The 24644-nt window shown below is 37.5% G+C and overlaps 1 pseudogene; it reads right to left on the reverse strand.

Annotated features, from left to right (window-relative positions):
* Positions 1-885: 885 nt before the first annotated feature.
* Positions 886-7346, reverse strand: LOC100425724 (importin subunit alpha-8 pseudogene; annotated as a pseudogene).
* Positions 7347-24644: the final 17298 nt, after the last annotated feature.

Here is a 24644-nt window from a genome sequence, read left to right on the forward strand (position 1 = left end):
CTTTATAATTTCTTATGCCTGTCCTTACTTTAATCTCTTAATCCTGTTATCTTCATAAACTGAGGATGTACGTCACCTCATGACCACTGTGATAATTGTGTTAACTGTACAAATTGATTGTAAAACATGTGTGTTTGAACAATATGAAATCAGTGCACCTTGAAAAAGAACAGAATAACAGCGATTTTTAGGGAACAAGGGAAGACAACGATAAGGTCTGACTGACTATGGGGTTGGGCAAAAAGAGCCATATATTTCTTCTTGCTGAGAGCCTATAAATGGATGTGCAAGTAGGAGAGATATCGCTAAATTCTTTTCCTAGCAAGGAATCGTAATATTAATACCCTGGGAAAGGAATTCATTCCTTGGGAGAGGTCTATAAATGGCCTCTCTGGGAGTGTCTGTCTTATGCAATTGAGATAAGGACTGAGATATGCCCTGGTCTCCTGCAGTATCCTCAGGCTTATTAGGGTGGGGAAAAACTCCGCCCTGGTAAATTTGTGGTCAGACCGGTTCTCTGCTCTCAAACCTGTTTTCTGTTGTTTAAGATGTTTATCAAGACAATATGTGCACCGCTGAACATAGACCCTTATCAGTAGTTCTGCTTTTACCCTTTATCCTGTTCCTTCAGAAGCATGTGATCTTTGTTCTGCTTTTTGCCCTTTGAAGCATGTGATCTTTGTACCTACTCCCTGTTTTCCACCCACTCCCCTTTTGAAACCCTTAATAAAAAACTGCTGGTTTGAGGCTCAGGTGGGCATCATGGTCCTACCGATATGTGATGTCACCCCTGGCAGCCCAGCTGTAAAGTTCCTCTCCTTGAACTGTCTCTCTTTATTTCTCAGCCGGCTGACACTTATGGAAAATAGAACCTATGTTGAAATATTGGGGGTGGGTTCCCCCAGTGGGTTGTTGGTTTAGGAGTTATGGAACTTGGCTATTTTTTGCTAAGCATTCATAATCTATAAATTCACAATCTTGGTTTAGGACTTGGCTCAGTAAAGTTAGGCTCTCATCTTCTTCCTCACCAAAGTGCTTCTCAATGATGTTCAAAGCAGACTGGCCAATCTAACAGTTCTCATGCAGTTGTAAAGCCTCAATTCTATTGATCCCATTGAGTTCTTCTATCAGAAAACATAGGATTTCCATCTCAGACCATTTCTCTGCCACCTGGAGGATGCAAGAGATGACATCGAGGATGGTGAGAACAATTTTAACATCTGGGGCAATGAGCAGATTCACCAGTGGCTCCGGGACCCCAGAGTGGAGGATCAGCTAAACCATGGTGACCCACATTGCAAAGTTAGCCACCGCCTAGACAGCCTCTTTCTGGACTTTAAATTCTCCGCTTTTTTTTTTTTTTTTTAGCAGAGCCACCAAGGGAGGCAAGATGTTGTAGCAAGCAGCTGCTGGGTGTGGTGAGAGGGCCCTGCCACCATATTGCTCAAGGCCTAGGTCACCTCCTTCTGGATGAAGGGCCTGTTATGCTGCAGGAGCTGGGGCAGCATGTTCAGCATGCCCACGTCAGTGGCCATCTGTTTCTGCTCATCTGTGCCTGTGATAATGTTCCCCACAGTACAGAGAGAAGGGGTCAAGACATTGAGGTCTGAGCTGGTCATGAGTGCTACAAGCCTGGGCAGGACCCCCGTGTCAACTACTTGGCTGATGCACTCTTTGTAGCCATTGGTGAGGTAGGACAGCACCCAGCAGGCTTGAGAGAACCTTGCCGTGGTGGTGCTGCGGGAGTGAGAGGGCCAGCAGCATCTGCTTCACTGCAGTTTCGCAAGGGCATGGGGTCTTCTTTTGGCACAGGTTCGACAAGGTCCAAATGATGTTCCGCAGAAATGTGATTGGTAGGGTGGGTGAAATCAGGGCCGGCAGATGTGGGATGGCATTGCTTGAGATGATGTTATCTCTGAACTCTGGGCTGTCACAGGGTATACTATCAAGAGCCCACTTTGCCTGTTCACACACAGCCACACTGGGGGAATACAGGAGCTTGATCAAGGGCTGGATGGGTCCCCCTTCTACCATAGCTCAAATCTGCTCGGAAGTCCCTGAAGCAATGTTGGTCAGGGCCTAGGCGGCCTCAAACTGCAAGCAGGGGTAAAGTGATGACTTCAGGAACTCCACCATCCTGGGAACAAGGAGTGCTTCAATGATCAATTTCAGAGGGGGGTTCTTTTCCTGGGATAGCATTTTCCTGGCTGTCTGGGTGGCCTGGAAACAAAGGACTGAATCTGAGCTATTCACACCTTTGATTATTTCACCCAGAGTGAGGCCAACTGCCACCCCTTTGGCTGGTTTTTTGGAAGCTGTGTCAGGGAAGAAGCTGGTGATATTCCTTCTCTTTAAGGTCTGTTCATCTTTCTTGGCCTTTCAGTCCTCCAGGCTGACTGCCATCCTCTGCTGTCACCTCAGAGATGTATCTTTTCCTCAGTACTTAAATTTTCTCAGCCTCTTTTCTGGAGCATCTAAGGTTGCTTTTTATCATTGGTTCTGTTTAGGTGATAAATTATGTTTATTGATTGGTGTATGTTGAACCAGCCTTGCATCCTAGAGATGAAGTCAACTTGATTGTGATGCATAAGCTTTTTGATGTGCTGCTGGATTTGGTTTGCCCAGTATTTTATTAAAGATTTTTGCATCAGTGTTCCTCAGGAATATTGGCCTTAAGTTTCCTTTTTTTTATTGTATCTCCACCAGGTTTTGGTATCAGGATGATGCTGGCCTTAAAAAGAGTTAGGGAGAAGTCCCTCCTTTTCAATTATATGGAATAGTTTCAGAAGGAATGGTAGCAGCTCCTCTGTACCTCAGGTAGAATTTGGCTGTGAATCCATCTGGTCCTGGGCTTGTTTTGGTTCATAGGCTATTAACTACTGCCACAGTTTCAGAACTTGTTATTGGTTTATTCGGGGATTCAATTTCTTCCTAGTTCACTCTTGGGAAGGTACATTTGCCCAGCAATTTCTCCATTTCTTCAGATTTTCTAGTTTATTTGTATAGAAGTATTTATAGTATTCTCTGGTGGTTATTTGTATTTCTGTGGGGTCAGACAAATAGACCAATGGAACAGAATAGAGATCTTAGAAATAAGAGCACACATATACATCATCTGATCTTTGACAAACCTGACAAAAACAAGCAATGGGAAAAGGATTCCCTATTCAATAAATGGTCCTGGGAAAACTGGTTATCTATATGCAGAAAATTGAAACTGAACCCCTTCCTTACACCTTATAGAAAAATTAACTCAAGATGGATGAAAGACTGAAATGTAAAACCCAAAACTATAAAAACCCTAGGAGGAAAGCTAGGCAGTACCATTCAGGACATAGGCATGGGCAAAGATTTCATGACAAAAGCATCAAAAGCAATTGCAACAAAAGTGAAAATTGACAAATGGGATCTAATTAAACTAAAGAGCTTCTGCATAGCAAAAGAAACTATCATCAGAGTGAACAGACAACCCACAGAATGGGAGAAAATTTTTGCAATCTATCCGTTTGACAAATGTCTAATATCCAGAACCTACAAGGAACTCAAACAAATTTATGAGAAAAAACAAACAGCCCTATCAGGAAGTGGGAAAAGAATATGAAAGACACTTCTCAAAAGAAGATATTTATGCAGCCAACAAACATACGAAAAAAAAACCTCAACAGCACTGATCATTAGAGAAATTCAAACCAAAGCTACAATGAGATACCATCTCACACTATTCAGAATGGCAGTTATTAAAAAGTCAAGAAACAACAGATGTTGGCAAGGCTGTGGAGAAACAGGAACACTTTTACACTGTTGATGGGAATGTAAATTAGTTCAACCATTGTGGAAGACAATGTGACGATTCCTCAAAGACCTGCAACTAGAAATACCATTTGACCCAGCAATCCCATTACTGGTTATCTACCCAAATGAAAATAAATAATTATATTATAAAGATACATGCATGTGTATGTTCATTGCAGCATTATTCACAATAACAAAGACATGGAATCAACCCAAATGCCCATCAATGACAGACTGGATGAAGGAAATGTGGGACATATACACCATGGAATACTATGCAGCCATACAAAGGAATGAGATCACATCCTTTGCATGGATGTGAATGGAGCTGGAAGCCATTATCTTCAGCAAACTAACACAGGAACAGAAAACCAGACACCTCATGTTCTCACCTATAAGTGGGAGCTGAGCAATGAGAACACATGGACACAGCGAGGGGAACAACACACATTGGGGTCTGTCAGGGGAGCGAGGGGAGGAAGAGCATCAGGATAAATAGCTAGTGAATACAGGGCTTAATATTTAGGTGATGGGTTGATAGGTGCAACAAACCACCATGGCACACGTTTACCTGTGTAGCAAACCTGCACATCTTGTATATGTATCCTGGAACTTAGAATTAAATAAAATTAAATTAAAGCAGAATTTCAAAATTTTGATGAAGTCTAATTTGTTAATTGTTTAAATGGTTCATGCTTCTTTCTCACCTAGGAATTTTTGCTATATCTAGAGTGTAAAGGTTTTCTTCCATGTTTTCTCCTGGAAATTTTGTAATTTTTGCTTGTTTAGATCTTCTCTAATATGAGTACTTAAGGCTATACATTATGCTCTAAGCTCTGCTTTAGTTTTATCCCACACATTTTGATGTTACCATTATCATTCCATTTAAAATATTTTATAATTTTCTTTCTGATGTGTTCTTTGACCCATGCATTATTAAGAGGTATATTGTTTAATTTCTAAATGTTTGGGAATTTTCCTTATATCTTCCTGTTATTGATTTCTAATTTAATTATCTTGTAACAGAACATACTCTATATGATTTCAATCTGATTAAATTTCCTTGTGGCCCAGAAAATGGTCTATTTTGGTTACTATTGTGAGTGTACTTGAAAAGGATGTTTATTCTTTTTTTGAATATTATATTCTATACATTTATCAGTTGGGTCCAGTTGGTTGTATTTTTCAAGTCTTCTGTGTCTGTACTGATTTTTTTTGTGTACTCGTTTTATTAACTAATGAAAAAAACTGTTGAAGCTCCCAATTGTATTTGTGGATTTGTTTACTTTCCTTTCAGTTCTATCAGCCTTTTCCTTGGATATTTTGAATCTCTGTTACAGGATACACACACATTTAGGACTGTTATATCTTTTTGATATGTTTACCCCTTTATCATTATGAAGTTTACCTCCTATTCTTGGTAATATTCCTTGTTCTGAACTATACTTTGTCTGATGTTATCCATTCCAATTTTTTTTTACAATGAATTTTTGCAGAGTATATCTTATTTTGTCCTTTTATCTGTAATCTACTTCTTGTAGTCTACTCTGATAATCTGTTTTAATTAGAAAGTTCAGACCATTTACATTTAATGTGATTATTGATATGGTTGAATTTAAAACTACTATTTTGATACCTGTTTTTTATTTGCCCCATCTGTTCTTTGTTCCTTTTTTCCTCTTATTTTTTTTGGGGGGGGGTCAGTTGAGCATTTTATAATATTTCAGTTTATCTCCACTATTGCTTATTAGTCATACTTAGGTTTTTGCTTTTGTGTTTTAAAGGTTATTTTTGATTCTTGAATGCGCATCCTTTGCTTATTAACTTCTACTGTGGGTGACAGGGTTTGCTACCTTTCCCCGACTGACTTAAGGCCTTTGTTCCACAGAAGAGGAGGAGCCAGATGGGTTTTGTGCCTTTTTCACTTTACTGATGGAGGCCCTCTTCTCCTGCCCTGCCCCAAATATTTCTCATGTCCACTTGTCGTTCTTCTCCACACACCCCCATTGGAGGTATGTGGAGAAGAACTGCAAGTGGGCATAAACCTCCTTCATGTCTGAAACTCCCAGGGCTCTATGATGTCCTACTAGCCCAAATGAGGCCTAGCAACTTAAAATTTTAAACTGAATTCGTCTTACCCACTTCTATGATGTTCAGTATCTCTTCCCCCAGTACTCTGCCACAATTAAGCCAGTGCTTGTATCACCTTGGAGGCTCTTATCTTTCCTTGGCTTTCAGTCTATTTGGTTGCTCTTTACATCAGCTCTCTAATGAGATTAAGAAATATTCTGATTCTATAGTTCATACATTTTTCTTGTACTTGGGACAGGAATGATACCTTCCCAGCTAAACACTATGCAGAAACAAAACTCTTGCAATAAGCTTTTATGCAGGCATTAGTCATGGAAAAGCTGAGAAGCCAAACAGGGGTTGGTGAGCAACTCAGAGACTAGCAACATTAGATAGATTAGGCTGGAGAGAAAAAGAGAAGAGGTGCTGGTAAGCCCAGTAGCTAGGTTAATCCTGCAGAACCTAGGACCATGGAAGCTTGTCTGTCAGGAGCTGGAGCCATGGAAGAAACATAGACATCACTTAAGATGTCACCTGAGGCATAGAAGGAAGGAGGAAAATATTCTGTCTTTTCCTCTTCACATTCAGTTTCCTGACAGTGTTTTCCATTAGTCAAACTAGCTATCTCCAACAGACATGGAAACTTGGAGAATATAGCATGCAGACAACAGATAACACCCTTATTAGAAGAGAGCAGGAAAAGAATAAAACATAGAGCTGAGGCCAATCACAGGTGTTTATCCTCTATTTCTGAATGATGTGTTTATGTTTCCCCATATTGATTTTCCAATTTTAGACATTATCTGTTATTGACTTCCTGACATAGAAAATTTGGTTCTCTTCCACTACTCCTCTCTTCCCCAACCCTAAACTTCCACTCTCTTGCAAATATTATTTATATTGCAAATTTTTGTCTAAAAATAATGAGTGCTACATTATTATAAGTACATATGTAGATGTTGTCCACTGCTGAATAATGTAATATAGTATATTAAAATGTTGTTTTAGCTAGGTGCAGTGGCTCATGCCTGTAATCCCATTATTTTGGGAGGCTAAGGCAGGAGGCCTGCTTATGCCTGAAAGTTTGAGACCAGCCTGGGCAACATAGTGAGATCTTGTTTCTAGAAATAATAATAATGATAATAAATTAGCCAGGCATGGTGACATGTGCCTGTGGTCCCAGCTACTTGAGAGGCTGACATGGGAGGATCGCATGAGCCTGGGAGGTCAAGGCTGCAGTGAGCTGTGATCATGCCACTTGTACTTCAGCGTAGGTGACAGAGTGAGACCCTGTCTCAAAATAAAAGTTGCTTTAATGTGGTAAAATGCACATAATATAAAACTTACCATCTTAATAATTTTTAAGTGTACACTTCAGTAGGGTAAGTATATTCAGTTTGTTGTCCAACCAATCTCCAGAATTTTTTCATACCTGTTAAACGACTTTCCATTTTCCCCTCACCCGAGCCCCTGGGAACAACCATTCTACTTTCTATTTTTTTGAATTTGACTTCCCTACAGATATCTCATGTAAGTTGAGTCATATGATTTTTGCCTTTTTGTGACTGACTTGTTTCACTTAATTAATGTCCTCAAGATTCATCCAGGTTGTAGCATGTGTCAGAATTTCCTTCCTCTCTAAGGCTTGATAATATTTCATTATATTACATACCATATTTTGTTTATCCATTCATCCATCAATGGATGTTTGGGTTGCTTTTACTTTTGGTTATCGTGAATAATGCTGTTATGAACATGGGTGTATAAATATCCCTGAGACCCTAACTGCAAATCTTTTCACTAAATATCCAGAAGTAGAGTTTTTGATTCATATGGTATTTCTATTTTTAATTTTTTGAGGAACCATCATACTGTTTTTCATAGCAGCTGTACCATTTTACCACCAAAAGTTCATAAGAGTGCAGATGTCTCCACATCCTCACCAATATCTATTTTCTTTCTTTCTTTATTTTTCAATAGCAGCCATTCTAATGGCTGGGAGGCAATACCTCACTGTGGCTTTGATTTTCGTTTCCAAAATTATTAATAACATTGAGCATATTTTCATATGCTTATTGGCCATTTGTATATCTTATTTGGAGAAATATCTATTCAATTCCTTTGCTGGGCTTTTCTATTTCTGCAAAAAAACATCATTGGGATTTTGATAGGAATTGCGTTGAATCTGTAGATCACTTTGTAGAGTATTGACATCTTATTATATTAAGTCTTCCAATCTATAAACACAGGATATCTTTCCATTTATTTGTGTCTGCCTTAATTTCTTTCAGTGACATTTTGTAATTTTCAGTGTGCAAGTCTTTTGGCTTGCTTATTCTGAATATTTTATTCTTTTTGATTCTACCATAAATTGAATTATTTTCTTAATTTCCTTTTCAGATTATTCATTGTTAGTGTGTAGAAATATAGCTTTTTTGTGTGTTTTGATTTTGAATCCTGTAACTTTGTTGAACTTGTTTATTATTTCTAACAGGTTTTTTTTGTGGCATCCTTAAGGTTTTCTACATACAAGATTCTGTTGTTTATGAATAGAGATAATTTTAATTCTTCTTTTTGGGTGCTTTTAATTTCTTTTTCTTGACTAATTGTTCTGGCTAAGACTTCTAGCACTATGTTGAATAGAAGTGTTGAAAGTGAGCATTCTTGTCTAGTTCCTGATCTTGTGGGAAAGCTTTCAGTCTTTCACCTTGACTATGATAGCCGTGGACTTTTCCTAGGTGGCCTTTATTGTGTTGAGGTAGTTTTGTTGAGTGATTTTTTTTCATTCTTAAAGGTTATTGAATTTCACTAAATACACATTCCAATATTTTAAAGACAATTTTTTTTTACTCTGAAGTTTAAAATTGTTTGCCTGATTTTCTATGTACCTATCACCAATTTTTAATCCCGAAATGCTCCAACAGATCAATGAATTACTTATCAAAACAGTCAAACACATCAGGTAATCTATCAATTAATTTTTTCCCCTGATGACTTTGCCTCTGATGCCCTCTATTCTATAGGCAGAACTGGTTGCTCTGAAGGCTGAGCCCTCTCAGCTGTTATACTGGGACTTCACTTTAGCACCATCCAGGGAATTCTTTTTGCCTGTCACCTATTTGAATCTCCTGTTTCCTCTATCCCCTATCTTATTCTTTATTTTGATAGAGCATAATTTATAGTAACTTTCTTTATTATTATCCATGATGGGTAGTTTGGTTGGGCACAGAATTTCAGGTTGAAAATATTTTTCCCTTAATATTTTGAAGACATCAGTCTCTTCTAGTTTCCAAAGACAAGTCTTAGACATTGTCCGATGTTTGGGCAGTTTATTCTGGAAGTGCTCTTACAAGACAGATAGCGGGAGCAGACTGGTGGCATGGGCCAGAGAGCGTCAGAAGTCAGATGACTGGGAGAGTCTCCATCTGGGGACCATTCTCAGAGTTTGGGGGATTCTTTCTCCTTTTTCATACCTGTATTCAGTCCAGGTCAGTTGCCAGGTATTCCTTTTATAAAGGAAGTATTAGTTATTCTTGTGAGGGTAAGCATTGTTTTAAGGTTGCGTCTATGTTGAGTGGTCTTGTCCCCAGGGCAACCAGCATTTTTAGGTCTCATTGTCATAGAGACCCAGTAATTACCAGGCCATGGTTGGAAATCTTAGGCCAGGTTGCACCATACTGCTAAGTGAACATATAGTGTAGACCCTGTGAGGTACTTGAGAGGGCCTTTTGGCCATCATTAATCTTATAGCAACAATATGTCTCTTATAGTATACACACAATGTAATTTTGAGATGTTTAATGATACACTGATGCAAATCATTTTCTTCTATCCGAAAACTTTAGGTCTTTTCTTTCTCCCCTGCCTACTGAAGAATTACCATAACATGCCTTGGTGAGAGTCATTTTTATTCATTTTGCTGTGTACTGTGTGGACCTTTTCAAACTGGCACTCACGTCCTTCAGGTCTGGGATTTTTTGACATGCATGCTATTTTTTGAAAATATTCTCTTGCCCATTTCTTCTGTTTTCTTTTTCTGGAACTCTTACTAATTAAATTGGATGCAAAACTTCCTCTAACTTTCTTTTTTTCCTACCACTATTTTCCACTTCTTTGTCTTTTTTGCTTTTACTTTCTAGGAGATTTCCTTAACTTTATCTTCTAATTGTGGGATTTAATTTAAAAAGTATATATCTATACTTTAATTTTAAAGAGCTCCTTTTCTTGAAATGTCCCTTTTTAATAGACTTCTGTTTTTATGAAGGTAATGCTTTATTATCTCACTGATTTTTGCCCCTGGTCTAATGCCTTAAATTTATTTTTCTTGTATTTATACTGACTAGGCCTGCCAATACAATATTATTATTATTATTAATTTTAAATTAAATAAAATTATATATATTTATGTATACAATATGTTTTGAAATATGTGTACATTGTGGAATGGCTAAATTTAGATAATTAACTTGCATTTATCACATGCATTTTTGTGTGCAATGAGAACACTTAAAATTAGCAATCAAGTATACAATATATTGTTATTTATTATAGTCACAATGTTGTACAATAGAGCTCTTGAACTCATTCTTCCTGTCTAACTGAATTTTATATTCTTTGACCAACACCTCTGTAAACCCTCATCTCTCCACATTCCCAGCCCCTCGTAACTACTACTCTACTTTCTGCTTCTATGAGCTCAACTTTTTAGATTCCTGTAAGTGACATAATGTGGTATTTGTCATTCTGTGCCTGATTTAGCATCGTGCCCTCCAGATTCGTCTGTATTCAGGCACCTGTTCTTCTTCAGACTCTGACTGAATGGGCTGGTGGAGTTCATTGGGGTCCTGTCTATTCCTTATGAAGATTGTCAGACAATCCTCTTGGTTTCAGACCAACTTAAACTATTGGACTCAATGATATCTGGTTTATTCAATTCTTGAGAATTTTCAAGATTCTGTAACTTCTTAACCTTTTGGCATATAATTAGCTTACTTCTTATTAGAGATCCTATTATAGATTCAAGCTTCATTTGTCTTTGGTCTATTAGGCTGCTTCTCATTTATTGCTTTTCAGTTTCTAGATTTTGTTAAGATCTCTCATATGCTGTCATTATTTCTCTTTTTTGTGGATTTATAGTTTTAAATTCCTTTTCCTTTTATTTTAGTGGGATTTCAGAAGGTTACAAGGAAAAAACAATTATACTCAGTCTACCAAGCTTACCCATAAATTTATGTTAATTAATAATTCTATTTTAATTGAGAAAAATAGAAATAAAAGAAATGATTAGTGAAGTTATAACTGGGTTAATTTATTTGCTGGGTAATTCAACTTAAAAATAATTTTTTTATTAATAGTAAAGTGATGAACAAAAATGAACATATTGCTTAAGCTATTAGATATTTCACTTTACATTTTCTTTTCATGATTTTAAAGATCATAATGACAACAAAAATTATAGTACAAAGGAAAAATGCAGACTACAAATTTGTAAATACTGCTTGATCACAAATATGTAAATCCTGAGTTTCAGGATGAAAAGACAGATTTTATTTTCCCTTTGTACACCAATAAAAATAGTTATTATAAATATTCTTTACTTTTCATTTGTTGTATTCAGGGTGCTTTGATGTTTACCAGTGGTCATTTTGAGCCCATAAAATGGTAAGAAATAACTCTGAATGGGAGCATGGAAAAAGGAGAACAAAGAAACAGGCTAGACGCCACAGAAAACTCTGGACTCCGAGATAGGCAAGCAGCTTTTGAAGTGGTCCTTGACATTTTTCCAGGCCATGTTGGGAGTGGGCATCTCTGGAACTGTGTATGTGGGAGGAAGGGTATTTTTTTCTCCTTGTAGTTTTTTGTGTTCTCCAAATTTTCTATAAAAATCATCTATTAACTGCCAGTGGGGAGTTCAAGAGATGTTCAATAGATGGGGTCAACAGGTTGCAGATGTGTGTAGGACATAAAGAAGAGGAAGAAGGACCCTGAGTTCTGGGCAGGCAAGGGATGTAGTGCTCTGAACTGGCCAATGTAGTTCCTTCTAAGGGAGCTATCCCTGCTTCCAGTCCCTAACAGAAGAGAGGCCATAGGTGCACCTATGATCCCACTAGCCTTCGGCGTAGTTGATTAGAATAGGTATGAGCTTTGGCCCAGGACTGAACTTTGACAAATTTCTTTGACACTCCTCTCTTTGAAAAGTGAATCTATCTCCCCCAACTCCTTGATTCTAAGCTGAGTTTATGAGCAGCTGACTGGTAAGAGTATGGTGGAAATGATGCCAAGTGACTTACAAGACTAGGTCAAAAAAGGCAATGCATCTTTCGCTTGGCTCATTGGAACAGTCACGTTGGAACCTTGAGCCACCATGTAAGAATTTCTGTCATCTGAGGCCATCATCCTGAGATGAAGCCCAAAGTAGTGTACATGGAGAGACCCTGAAGAGAGCCCTTGAAACCTCAGAGGAAAGGGAGGTGCCTAGCCAGCCCCCAGCTGCTTCAGCAGTTATAGTCTTCCAGCTCCAGGCTTTGACTACAGCTATGTGGCAGACTCTGAACCAAAACTACCTGGCTGAATGCCTCTCAAATCCTTGACTCCCAGAAACAGGAAAACAACAACAACAACAACAACAACAACAACAACAACAAAAAAAAAAAAAGAAGATCGTTGTTTTAAACCACTGAAGTGTGTAGTTTTGGGACACAGCTATAGGTAATTGACTTACGGTACCAAAATATTTTCCAGCTGTCTACTACTATATAACCAACTATCCCAGAACTTAGGGTATAAAGCATGCATTTTATTATGCTCACATATGCTGTATGACAAGAATTCAGATAGGTACAATCAGCATGGCTTGTCGCTGCTCCACGATATCTGATGCATCAGCTGGAAAGACTCAAAGGCTGGGAGTGATCGACTGGGGACTAGTGTCCTCTGCAGATAGCTTTACTCACACATTTCTGGTGGTTGATACTGGCTGTTTTCTGGGAGCTCCACTGGAACAGTCAGCCATAGCCCCTACCTGGCCTCTTTGTGTGACCTGGGCTTCTTCACAGCTGGTGGTCAGATTCCAAGAGCAAGCTGCTGGTGTCTTAAGGCCTAATCCTGGAAATCTGCCCACTGCCACTTCTATTGTATTCACATAGTCCAGATTCAAGGGGAGGAGACATGAACCCTGTCTCTGGATGGGAGAAATGTCAAAGATTTTTGTGTATATTTTAAAAACTGTCACACAGCCCATAGGCTAGGCAGTGATCTGAAACATGGTCTGGCTCAGAAAGATGAACTGGGTTTAATTTTCTCTTTTTCAAAAATTTGAACTAATGAATACAAAGGAACAATTTAGTTAGAAGTGGTGGGTGGAGATGAAAAAATATCATGAAGTATTTTTTCAAGGCCATGGTAAGTCCAGGTTATAAAGATTCAGGAACTATGAGAAAGCAAAACAGCTATGGAGTAGAAATACAATGAAGAGAAAAGGAGAAATGGAATGAAAGAAAATTCACGTAGTCCTGGAGAGAGATCATGACAAGGCAGGGAGCCTCTAGAATGCCTAACTCTTTCTGACAGTTCCTATTCAGTTCCCATTCATTTGTTGTTTTTGACACTGATCTTACTTTTCTTACCCATTTTTCTAGGTCACAGTCAATACCAATGACCTATATGGCAATAGGACATGCTGAAATGAGCGGGGCTAGGCAGCAGGTTTCTTCAGTCCTCAGAATTTTTACTGACATGGTGAGAGCCACATTAGAGAGAAAGAGAAATAACTGTGTGAAGCAGTTGCTGCTGAGTAGTAAGAAAGAGCCACTGTGTGCTTATTACTGCCTCTGAGCTTGATTATTACAGGCTGGGAAGAGGTGTAGGAAGTGGGAGCAAGAAGAGAAAATAACTTCACTATTTCCAAAGATGTATTGTTTTATAATGCACATTGAAATGGAAATGGATAACAGTAGAGATATGGTTTTATCCAACTGTAGGAATTATTTTCACAAATAAGAGAATGAACAAAATTTCAAAATACGTTTCCCCTGAAATTTGAGAACCCTTATCTGGTGGACATTTGCCACATGATTACTAAATTTAGTGGCATACTTTTTTTTTTTTTTTTTTTTTTTGTGAGACGGAGTCTCGCTCTGTCACCCAGGTGGAGTGCAGTGGTGCGATCTTGGCTCACTGCAATCTCTGCCTCCTGGGTTCAAGCGATTCTCCAGCCTTGGTCTCTTGAGTAGCTGGGACTACAGGAATGCATAGTGGCATACTCTTTTAATAGAAACATTTGTTTTCCTAGAAACTAGGGCCAAGCATGGTGGCTTATGGTCGTAATCCTAGCACTTTGGGAGGCACAGGCAGAAGGATTGCTAGAGCACGAAGGTTGAGACTGTAGTGAGCTGTGATTGCAGCACTGCACTCCAGACTGGATGACAGAGCGAGACCTGACTCAAGAAGAGGAAAAAAAAAAAAAAAAAAAAAAGGAAGGAAGGAAGAAAAAAAGAAAGAAACTAGCTGTTTTCCTGATGTCTTAAATAGGGGCATTTTGATTTTATCTACTGCTATATACTGATTTTTCTCTTCTAAATAAATAGTAGGCAGTCATTAAAGTACCACTATCAAAAAAGTGTTGACGCCAAAGATATCATTATTTTATTAGAATGGAGAATTCTGGGGCCGGGCGCGGTGGCTCAAGCCTGTAATCCCAGCACTTTGGGAGGCCGAGACGGGTGGATCAGGAGGTCAGGAGATCGAGACCATCCTGGCTAACACGGTGAAACCCCATCTCTACCAAAAAATACAAAAAACTAGCCGGGCCATGTGGCGGGCGCCTGTAGTCCCAGCTACTCGGGAGGCTGAGGCAGGAGAATGGCGTGAACCCCGGAGGCGGAGCTTGCAGTGAGCTGAGATCTGGCCACTACACTCCAGCCTGGGCGACAGAGCGAGACTCCGTCTCAAAAAAAAAAAAAGAATGGAGAATTCTGGGTTGTGAATAATACTGATATGTATATTTTTCTTATCGGGCTTGCTCGCTCTTTCCTTCCCTTTCCCTTTCCTTCTCTTCTTCTTAAGACTCACTTAAAATTCTGCCAATAAAGTAGTGTTTCGAGCTGCTCTTGCTATGACAGAGAGGATACAATGTGAAGTCAAGTTAGGGGAAGGTTATACCTACTTACAAGGGTCATTCTTTGAAAAACACTTGGGTTTTTACTCTTTTATACCGTAACACACTAACATTTAATACCTATTGTAGTTATTTAACCTAATAACAGTACCAAATATATAATGGATCTTTCTCCCGTAGGAGGAACATAGAATAATAATGCTTTAATTTTGTATGTCTCTGTTCTCTAATGGCAGGCTGTCATTTTCTATAATTTACCAGAGATTATGAACAATGTGTGTAGGCTGAGTGTAGTTGCTTAGTAACCACTTTTTAAAACTTTCTTAAATGTAATTGCCTCTCTGCCAGGGAAACATTGATTCAACAAATTTGCGTTGAACTACTTCCTAAGCAACTCAACATATTAAATATCCCTGTGCTTTTTATTTCAAATTATTTGCCTTTTAAATTCTGTTAAGGTAAGCCACCTTTGTTATGATCATTATTTCTCTTTGAACAAAGTGAGACTTCCAAATGATTATCTGTACATTGTCATATTCCCTACTGTTTTTCTGTATCTCTGTTCTTATTGCTTTTTTAGAGTTGAGGATAGAAACTTGCAAAAAATCATGAAAATCCCCAGTTTCTCTCTGAATAATTCTAAATGCTTTCAAATACCACCAGTCTGGGGTTTGTTTAAACCTGTATATCAAAATTTGCATCATATGAATGTTCTCTTGGCTTCTGTCTCTGATTTCACCTCTTTCTGTCAATCAAGCATCTATATTGCTCTTAAGAAAATGTGAACTGCATTGAGGACACCTTACCCATAACTTCACTTTTTATGGTTGTGTCTACCCATGCACACTGACTTGCAGGGGGAAAGGGTTAAAAGGCAAACTTCAGTGGAATGTCTATTGTTGATATTTCAAATCATTAATTGCTTTGCCATTTCAAGTCCAACTTGTATAGCTGCCCACATTTTCTCGTTTGGCAGAAAGTTCTGTTGATATAGGAATAGTTCACAGCAGATAACAAAGTTGACTTCCTCTTTGATTCTAAGTTTGAGGTAAGTGTAAGATAGAAGAGACCAGAAATAGGTTTGAGGAACTGAAAAGCATGTTTGTATTTCTGTCCCCAATCCCCAGACTTAGTAAATGACCTCCAAGCTAGAGGAGAGGAGATTTTAGAGAAAGAAAAAAAGGAAATGAAGCAATGTAATGATCGCACTCTCTGAACTCCACCTATATACCTGTCTCCACCCTATAAAATCTTCCTTAAGTCTTAGGATCTTAGAGAGGAAAGTCGCAGGTACGATCTAGAACAATAGCAAGACGGAGAGAAAAGCCCTGCTCCATGCCAGCTTAGCAAAATGGGAGGTGGTATATATGAAAAAAAAAGTGAACCAGATAAAACACCCTCTCCTCAGCTTTTCCCATGGATCTGGAATCCAATTTTTCCTGGGGATCCAGCATGGGGACACAGAAGTTGTCTAAGAGTAGTAGCTGGAAAGCCTCCCAGGAGGTCACCCATTGGTCTGAGAAGGTCTTCACTGAAAGAATGCTGCATGCACTTCTAGTCATGGTCCAGACAGAGCGTGGAACTGAATCCAGAGGACTGGCAGCACCAGAAGGCAAAGAAGAGCCTGTGGCCAAGAGCTCTGAGCCCTGCTCAAGGTCACATATACCACTTGAACCAAGAGGGCAGGCAAGTTATATCAGTAGTAGACACTGGCAGAGACAGGACCTTAGAGCCTTAGAGTAGCTACGTATATTCTACCAAAGCCACAATGCTCCCAAAAGCTTCCCTAGGACTCAGAAACTGCCCTGGGAAGAAGGATGAAGGAAGACAGAACATTCAGCTCACTAAAATTTAAGCTGGTAAGTGACTTGATTACAAGTCAGAATTGATTGAGATGAGAATCACTGCTGGACTGAGAAATCTCAAAAGTACTTGTTTTAAGTCATCTGCCATTAGAAAGTCCACAGAAACAACTCTGAGTTATACGAATAAAGCAATTGAACATGTTTGCACTGTTTAATTCATACCTGTGTGGGTCAGCCTGGTTGTGTCTCAAGACAGGAGGGGTTGGGGGGTATGCATGGGAGGGTACAGAGGAGCTGGTAAGTCTGACTGTATTGGAGTATATATCCTATATGGGTCAGTCTGGTGATAGGATCAAGAATAGGCTACCTGGACACAGGCAGCTGTGGTTTGAATCCCGGCTCTATCAATTACCAGTTTTGTGTTTTAGGGCAAATTCTTCAATCTGCTGAATCTGACTTTCCTCATCTGTAGAAATATGATAATATTCAACTCCATATGGTTGTGAGGTTTTGAGATAATATACATTAAATATTTGGCACATAGTGCCTAGAATATAATGACAATGTATCATATCCTTGACCTCCAGCGCTCTTCCCTCCTCCCCACCCCTACCAGCTCCTTCTACCTGCCTGTATGCAGGAAAGAAGTCTCTGAGTGGGTAGAACTGTATCTTATTCACTTCTGTTTTCATAGTGTCTGGCACATAGTAGGTTCCCAATAAATAGTCGTTGAGTGAATAAGTTGGGGTGGAACTCTAGGAAGACAGCTGGGAGTATTAAAGCAGGTTCTACATATGAGGTAAGTCCCAGATGTAAGGATAAAGCTTAGTGGAGTGAACAGAAGAGTAGGTAGTTACAAATGCTAGGCTTCAGGCAAGCAGGTTTTGATCAGGGTGAGATAAACAGAACACAATTACACATACACCTATTTACAATAGAGAAGGAACAGAAATCTATGGTCTGTATACACAAAAAACCCTGCGCTATAAAGGAATACCTTTATAGACCACTGGTTGTGTTTTCCAACAGTGTGGTATACATTTGTGGGGAAGTGCCCATGTGTATGTTAGTGTGTATTTCTGAATGTGTATGAAATACTTGGCCTAGATTTTTCAATCTTACCTAAGTTCTTTGATCAACCTTTCTATCATCTATCTTATGCAAACTGAGTTTTTTCTGTATTAAAAATGTAAATAGAATTTAACTACATCACAAGGTCAGTATTAATGCTTTATGATTCTCTAAGAGCTTGTGAAGATGAAGAAAGTGTTAAACGATTTGAATTTGAAATTTCAAGATCCCTGTAGGTTTTTAGAATACAATAAACCCTTAGACCTGGCTCGTTTATAAAATGAGTAACAGACTTGACCTTGGAATAAGAGCAAACTCTTAAAGATAATGGGATTAGGACATAGTATGCCTTTCCTCTTTTTTTTCTTTTCTATTTTTTTAAAATAAGAAACTTTTAAAATCTCATGTTTATAGTTTTTATTATTTTTATCATAACTGCTTAGCATGATGGCTAATGGTTTTCTGAAGGAAGAATTTTGTATTTCTAATTTTTGAAGAGATTTACTGTCTTCAACATGGTAAATGATGCTGTTTAATTCTGTTTTCCTTGAAACTCTTCATTTGATTTCATAGTTTTAGGTATAAAAGGAATGTCGTACATACAAAATTATCTTCCTTAATATTATGACATTCTCATCAAGCTGTTCATAAGCAGATTTAGCAGAGAAAAATTAGATGTTAGACCAACAAATGACTATTAGGTACTTATTTCTGTGCAGAATGATTTACTAAATCACATATGCTCTGAATTAAAATGTATACACACACTGTTCCCGTGATTGGTGTGATCATGTTTTTCACTTCTGAGGCAAGTTAATTTTCTATCAATTTGTGTTACATATTTGCAAAAAAAAAAATCACAAAATGTTCTTATTAGGATTTTAAGCTTTGAAACTATGGCTTCTTTTTCTTTCTAATAAACAACATGAAATTAGATTTGTGAGTGGACTATTGCTTTTCATTTTTAGGAAACAAAATGACCGATTTGTTACTATGACTACCTAATGTCATAGGTAGGTTGTGACTATCTAGGTCAGTGGCATGGGTGGTAAGAAGAATTTGCCAAGACAGTTTTAGGTTAGGAAAGGAAAACTTATTAGAGAAGATATGAAAATACATTGTAAGGGTGCAACAAACAGGTCAGCAAGAAAGGAGCTGACTGCAAGGAGAAAAAGGCTTGCTGGGGATTTTAGAGAATGGTGCTATGCTGTGTGCTGAAGAGGGCTTTGTACTAATAATGCCAGTGTTGCAGTGAGCTAACTTGGATTTTTCTGTCAGCGGAGGGGCTGGTGATAAGTCGGGCACAGGAAGATTGTGAGTTATTTGCACAGGAGGGCTATGTGTCCTGGATCATGAAGAAAGGCAGACTCATAGCTTATCTGCTTTCTCCTTTTGCTTTGCCCTGTTCCCACCAGCCTAACTCCTTTTCCCTAAATAGGACTCCACACCTAATACTGGTCAGAATTTAATTGTTAAATCCCAGGATGGCACACAAATTGGTATTCAGTTTTGATGGAGTCATTGGCTCCAGTTTCAGCTATACAGGATGACCCAGCAAAATTCAGCAGAAATTATCATCTAACAGTAGCTCATTCTTTTTTAGTGGAATCTCTTAAAAGATTTTCATCAGCTAGATGATATTTTCAATATTAGCCACTAGCAGAACTGTTCTGCTAGTAAGTACAGTTCTGCTATGTGCATAGCTGAACTATGTTCTGCTAGTAAATACAGAGTCCAGTTTTTGAGTTTATGTATGTCTGAATCCAAAAGACCATATTCTTTTCTTAAGGCTACTTTAGGAAATAGCTGGTATAGGCAGTTCCACTTCAGGCTAGGATGTGAAAAGTTGTGGATGGCTTTTTCTCCCATGGTAACACCATGAAAAATCCGGACAACATACAACTTACATGTACCTGTGGGATTTTTGAAGACTGTTGGATGTACATAAGCCTTTACAAAGTGATTACAAGAAAGAAAAGTCCTTCATAAGTGAGCAGTATGCTGTGGCAACTTCTGGGTGGAAACATTGGATCTTAATACAGGCAGGAGGAGGAGAAAGTGCCAAAACTCAAGAGACTTGACTGATTTCAACAGAAGCACTGGTGAAGGAATGGCAAGTAAAAGTCAATTTACCACTGCATGTTCTCACTCATACATGGGAGTTGATCAATTAGAACACATGGACACAGGGAGGGGACCATCACACACACCAGGGCCTGTCATGAGATGGGGGGCTAGGGGAGGGATAGCATTAGGAGAACTATCTAATATAGATGACGAGTTGATGGGTGCAGCAAACCACCATGGCGCATATATATACCTATGTAACAAACCTGCACATTCTGCACATGTACCCCAGAACTTAAAGTATAATAATTTAAAAAGTCAATTTACCCCAAGTTAAATAAATACACAAAAAATTATAAACTGATAAGAAGAAAGATGAATAAAAAGTCCTAAAGGTTGCCAGAGGGGGAAAAAAGATGTAGCACATACAGATGAGAATTATGACTGACTTAACACAGGAAACAATGCAAGGTAAAAAGATAATGGAATGACATATTTAAAACACTACAAAAAACACTTTTCGATCTATAATTTCAATATGTAAAAATATTCTTCAAACATAAAGGCAAAATGAAGACATTTTCAGAAAAATGAAAGCTGAGAGAATATTTCACCTATAGATCTTCACTATAAGAACTGCCTAAGGCAAGTTTTCAGTTGAAGAGCACTGGTATCAGTAGAAAGCTTGGATCTACAATAATAAGTGAGGAGTGCCATAAAAATAAAACAAGTAATAAATACACAACAATTTAAAAACTTACCTTAGTTTTCAAAAGACATTTGACTAAGACAAAATTAGCATAAATACATAATAAATATATCAAAAAGAGAGGAAGTGATAAATAGAAATATACATACTGTCACAAGTTCTTAATGCTATATGTGAAGAGATGTAATATTAATTCCATGTAAACTGTGATAAGTATGCACACAGCAACAACTAGAAATAAACCAAAGAGATACAGGCAAAAAGTCAAAAAAGGGCATAACACTGAATACTAGAAATTATTTGAATATGAAGTAAATATTCCTACCTAAACTATCAAGAATTTAAAAATTGATACATGTATTAAAGAAAAAGTTATTTTTCTATTTTTTAAAATATTGCAAATTAATTATCAAATGAAGAGGCAATCAATAATCAAGTAGTTGAAAATGTAGGGCAAAAGTATTATAGAAGTGTGTCAGCAAATTAATTTACATTAAGTTCTTTTCCTAAATTTTCTAAAGACTAAGTCTTTGAGACCATTTGTCAGTCTTTAAAAAATTTTTTTAAAACTCTATTCAGGTAAAATGTAAATAAAATAAAAACAAACTCTTAAAATTGCATGTTTTAAATGTGCAGTTTGATGAGCTTTTACAGATATATATATATACTACCACAATTAAAATATAGAATGCATCTACCACCAAAAAAAAAAAAAGAACAAAACCTCCTCTTTTTCCTTTGGAGTCAGTCCCCACCCAACCTTGCAACTGTAGATCTACATCCTTTCTCAATAGGTTTGATTCTCCTTTTAAAAATTTGCTATAAATCAAAGAATGGTGTATTTACTCTTTTTTTCTGAATTCTTTCATTCAGCACAATGTTTTGAGATTCATAGACATTTTTACGCTTGTATGTACTTCATTTCTTTTTATTGTTGAGTAGTATTCTATGATATGAACATACCACTTATTTATATCAATTCACCTATTTATGGATATTTGGGTTGTTTCCTGTTTGGGGATCTTGTGGATGAAGCTGCAAAGAACATTCATATACAAGTCATTTTGTGGACAAATGTTTTCACTATTTAAAGGTAAAATACCTAGGACTGAAATGTCTGGGTTGTATGGTAAATGTATGTTTTTGTATAAAAACTGTCAAACTATTTCATTGTATATTTCTTTAAATTTGCATTTCCCTGGTGACATCTTTTCATATTGGTCATTCAAGTATCTTCTTTTGTGATGTGCCTCTTTATATATTTTGCCCATCTTTCCTTGATTTATATCTCTTCTAACTTTTGAGTTGTGACAGTTTTTATATATTCTGCACATAAGTCCTTTGTCAGATATATATGTATTACTCATATTTTCTTTCAATTTTTGCTGTGTTTTTTAACATTTTCATAATGGTATCTTTTGAAGAGAAGTTTTTTCTTCTGATGAACTTCCATGTGTTATTTCTTTCTTTTATTGTTTGTGCCTATTGCATCCTAAGAAGGCTTTGGTTACTCAAAGTGGCAAGGATGTTTTTCCTATGCTCTCTCCTAGATGTTTTATAGTTTTAGCTTTTGTGTTTAGCAGTATCATTTATTATGAATTAATTTTTAGTATGATGAGAAGTAAAGATTGAGGTTCTTCTTCCCCAGCCCCCAGTTGCATTGCAAGTTGTTCCAGAACTATTTCTTTATTCCATTCCACTGATCTATATGTCTATGCTTAAACCAGCTCCACTCTGTCTTTATTCTTGTAGATTTATAGAAAGTTTTGAAATTAGGTGCCCTAAGTCCTTTAACTTTGTTTTTCTTTTAAAAAATGGACTATTCTATATATTTTGCATTTTTAAATAATTTTAGGGCTCACCTCAATTTCTAGAAAAAATCCTGCTGGAATTTTGAATTGCATTGAATCTACAGATAGATCTGATTTGGGCATTTTTTGATCTTACACACATTTTGATAGATTAATCCCTAAACACCTAATGATTTTTTTCCTAGTATAATGGCATTGGATTTTTAATTTCAATTTCCAATTTTTAATTCCTAGAAGAGAGAAATACAATTCATTGTTACACAGTGACTATTATCCTATGATCTTGCTGAGTTAACAAGTTAGTTCTACTGACTTTTGTTGTAGATTCCGAAGGATTTTCTACATACACGTATACCTCATTTGTGCTTTGCAGATATATATATATATATATATATATATATATATATATTTTTTTTTTTTTTTTAACTAAAGGTTGGTGGCAACCCTGCATTAAACAAGTGCATTGATACCATTTTTCCAACAGCCTGTGCTCCCTTAGTGCCTCTGTGTCACATCTTGGTAATTCTTGCAATATTTCAAACTTTATTATTATTATACCTGTTATGATGATCTGTCATCAGTGATCTTTTTAAAGTTTTAACTTTAATTTTTGTGGGTACATAGTAGGTGTATATATTTATGGGGTACATGAGATATTTTGATACAGGCATGCAATGCATAATAATCACATCATATAAAATGAGATATCCATCCCCTCAAGCATTTATCCTTTGAATTACAAATCCAATTATACTCTTTTAGTTATTGTAACATGGACAATTAAATTATTATTCACTATTGTCACTCTGCTGTGCTATTAAATAGTAGGTCTTATTCATTCTAAGCATGTTTTTGGTGCCATTAACCATCCCCATTTCTCCCCCTCCCCACTACCCTTCCTAGCCCCAGATCATTGTACTGTCTATCTCTATGAGTTCAATTGCTTTAATTTTTAGCTCCCACAAATGAGTGTGAACGTGTAAGTTTATCTTCCTGTGCTTAGTTTATTTTACTTAACATAATGACCTCCAGTTCCATCCACGTTGTTGCAAATAACAGGAACTCATTCTTTTTTGGGCTGAATAGTAGTACTCTATTGTGTATATGTATCACATTTTCCTTATCCTTTCATCTGTTGATGGAACTTGGGTTGCTTCCAAATCTTAGCTAGTGTAAACAGCGCTGCAACAGACATAGGAGTGCAGAGATCTCTTCCATATACTGATTTCCTTTCTTTTCAGTATATACCCAGAAGTAGGATTGCTGGATCATATGGTAACTCAATTTTTAGTTTTTTGAGGAAGCTGCAAACTCTTCTTCATCGTGGTTGTACTAATTTACATTCCCACCAACAGTGTACAAGGATTTCCTGTTCTCCACATCTTCACCAGCATTTGTTACATAATGCTGTCTTTTGCATATAAGCCATTTTAACTGGGGTGAGATAACATGTCATTGTAGTTTTGATTTGCATTTCTCTGATGATCCATGATGTTGAGTACCTTTTCATATGCCTGTTTGCCATTTGTATGTCTTCTTTTGAAAAGTGTCTATTCAGATCTTTAGTTTATTTTAACATCAGATTATTACATTTTTTTCCCTAGAGAGTTGTTTGAGCGCCTTACATATTCTAGGTATTAATCCTTTGTCAAATGGACAGTTTGCAAACATTTCCTCCCATTCTGTGTGTTGTCTCTTTATTTTGTTGATTGTTTCCTTTGCTGTACAGAAGCTTTTTAACTGGATATGATCCCATTTATCAATTTTTGCTTTTGTTGCCTGTGCTTGTGGAACATTACTCAAAAAGTATCTTCCCAGATCAATGTCCTGGAGAGGTTTTCCCAGTGTTTTCTTGTAGCAGTTTCATAGTTTGAGGTCTTTGACTTAACTCTTTAATCCTTTTTAATTTATTTATTTATTTATTTATTTATTTATTTATTTTTGAGACAGAGTCTTGCTGTGTCACCCAGGCTGGAGGGCAGTGGTGTGATATTGGCTAACTGCAGCCTCCGCCTCCCAGATTCAAGCCGATTCTCCTGCCTCAGCCTCCTGAGTAGCTGGGACTACAGGTGCCCACCACCACGCCTGGCTAATTTTTTATAGTTTTAGTAGAGACGGGGTTTCACTGTGTTAGCCAGGAGGGCCTCGATTTCCTGACCTTGTGATCCACCCACCTTGGCCTCCCAAAGTGCTGGGATTATAGG

This window comes from Macaca mulatta, chromosome 6 (assembly GCF_049350105.2).
Source record: "Macaca mulatta isolate MMU2019108-1 chromosome 6, T2T-MMU8v2.0, whole genome shotgun sequence".
Lineage (NCBI taxonomy): Eukaryota > Metazoa > Chordata > Mammalia > Primates > Cercopithecidae > Macaca > Macaca mulatta.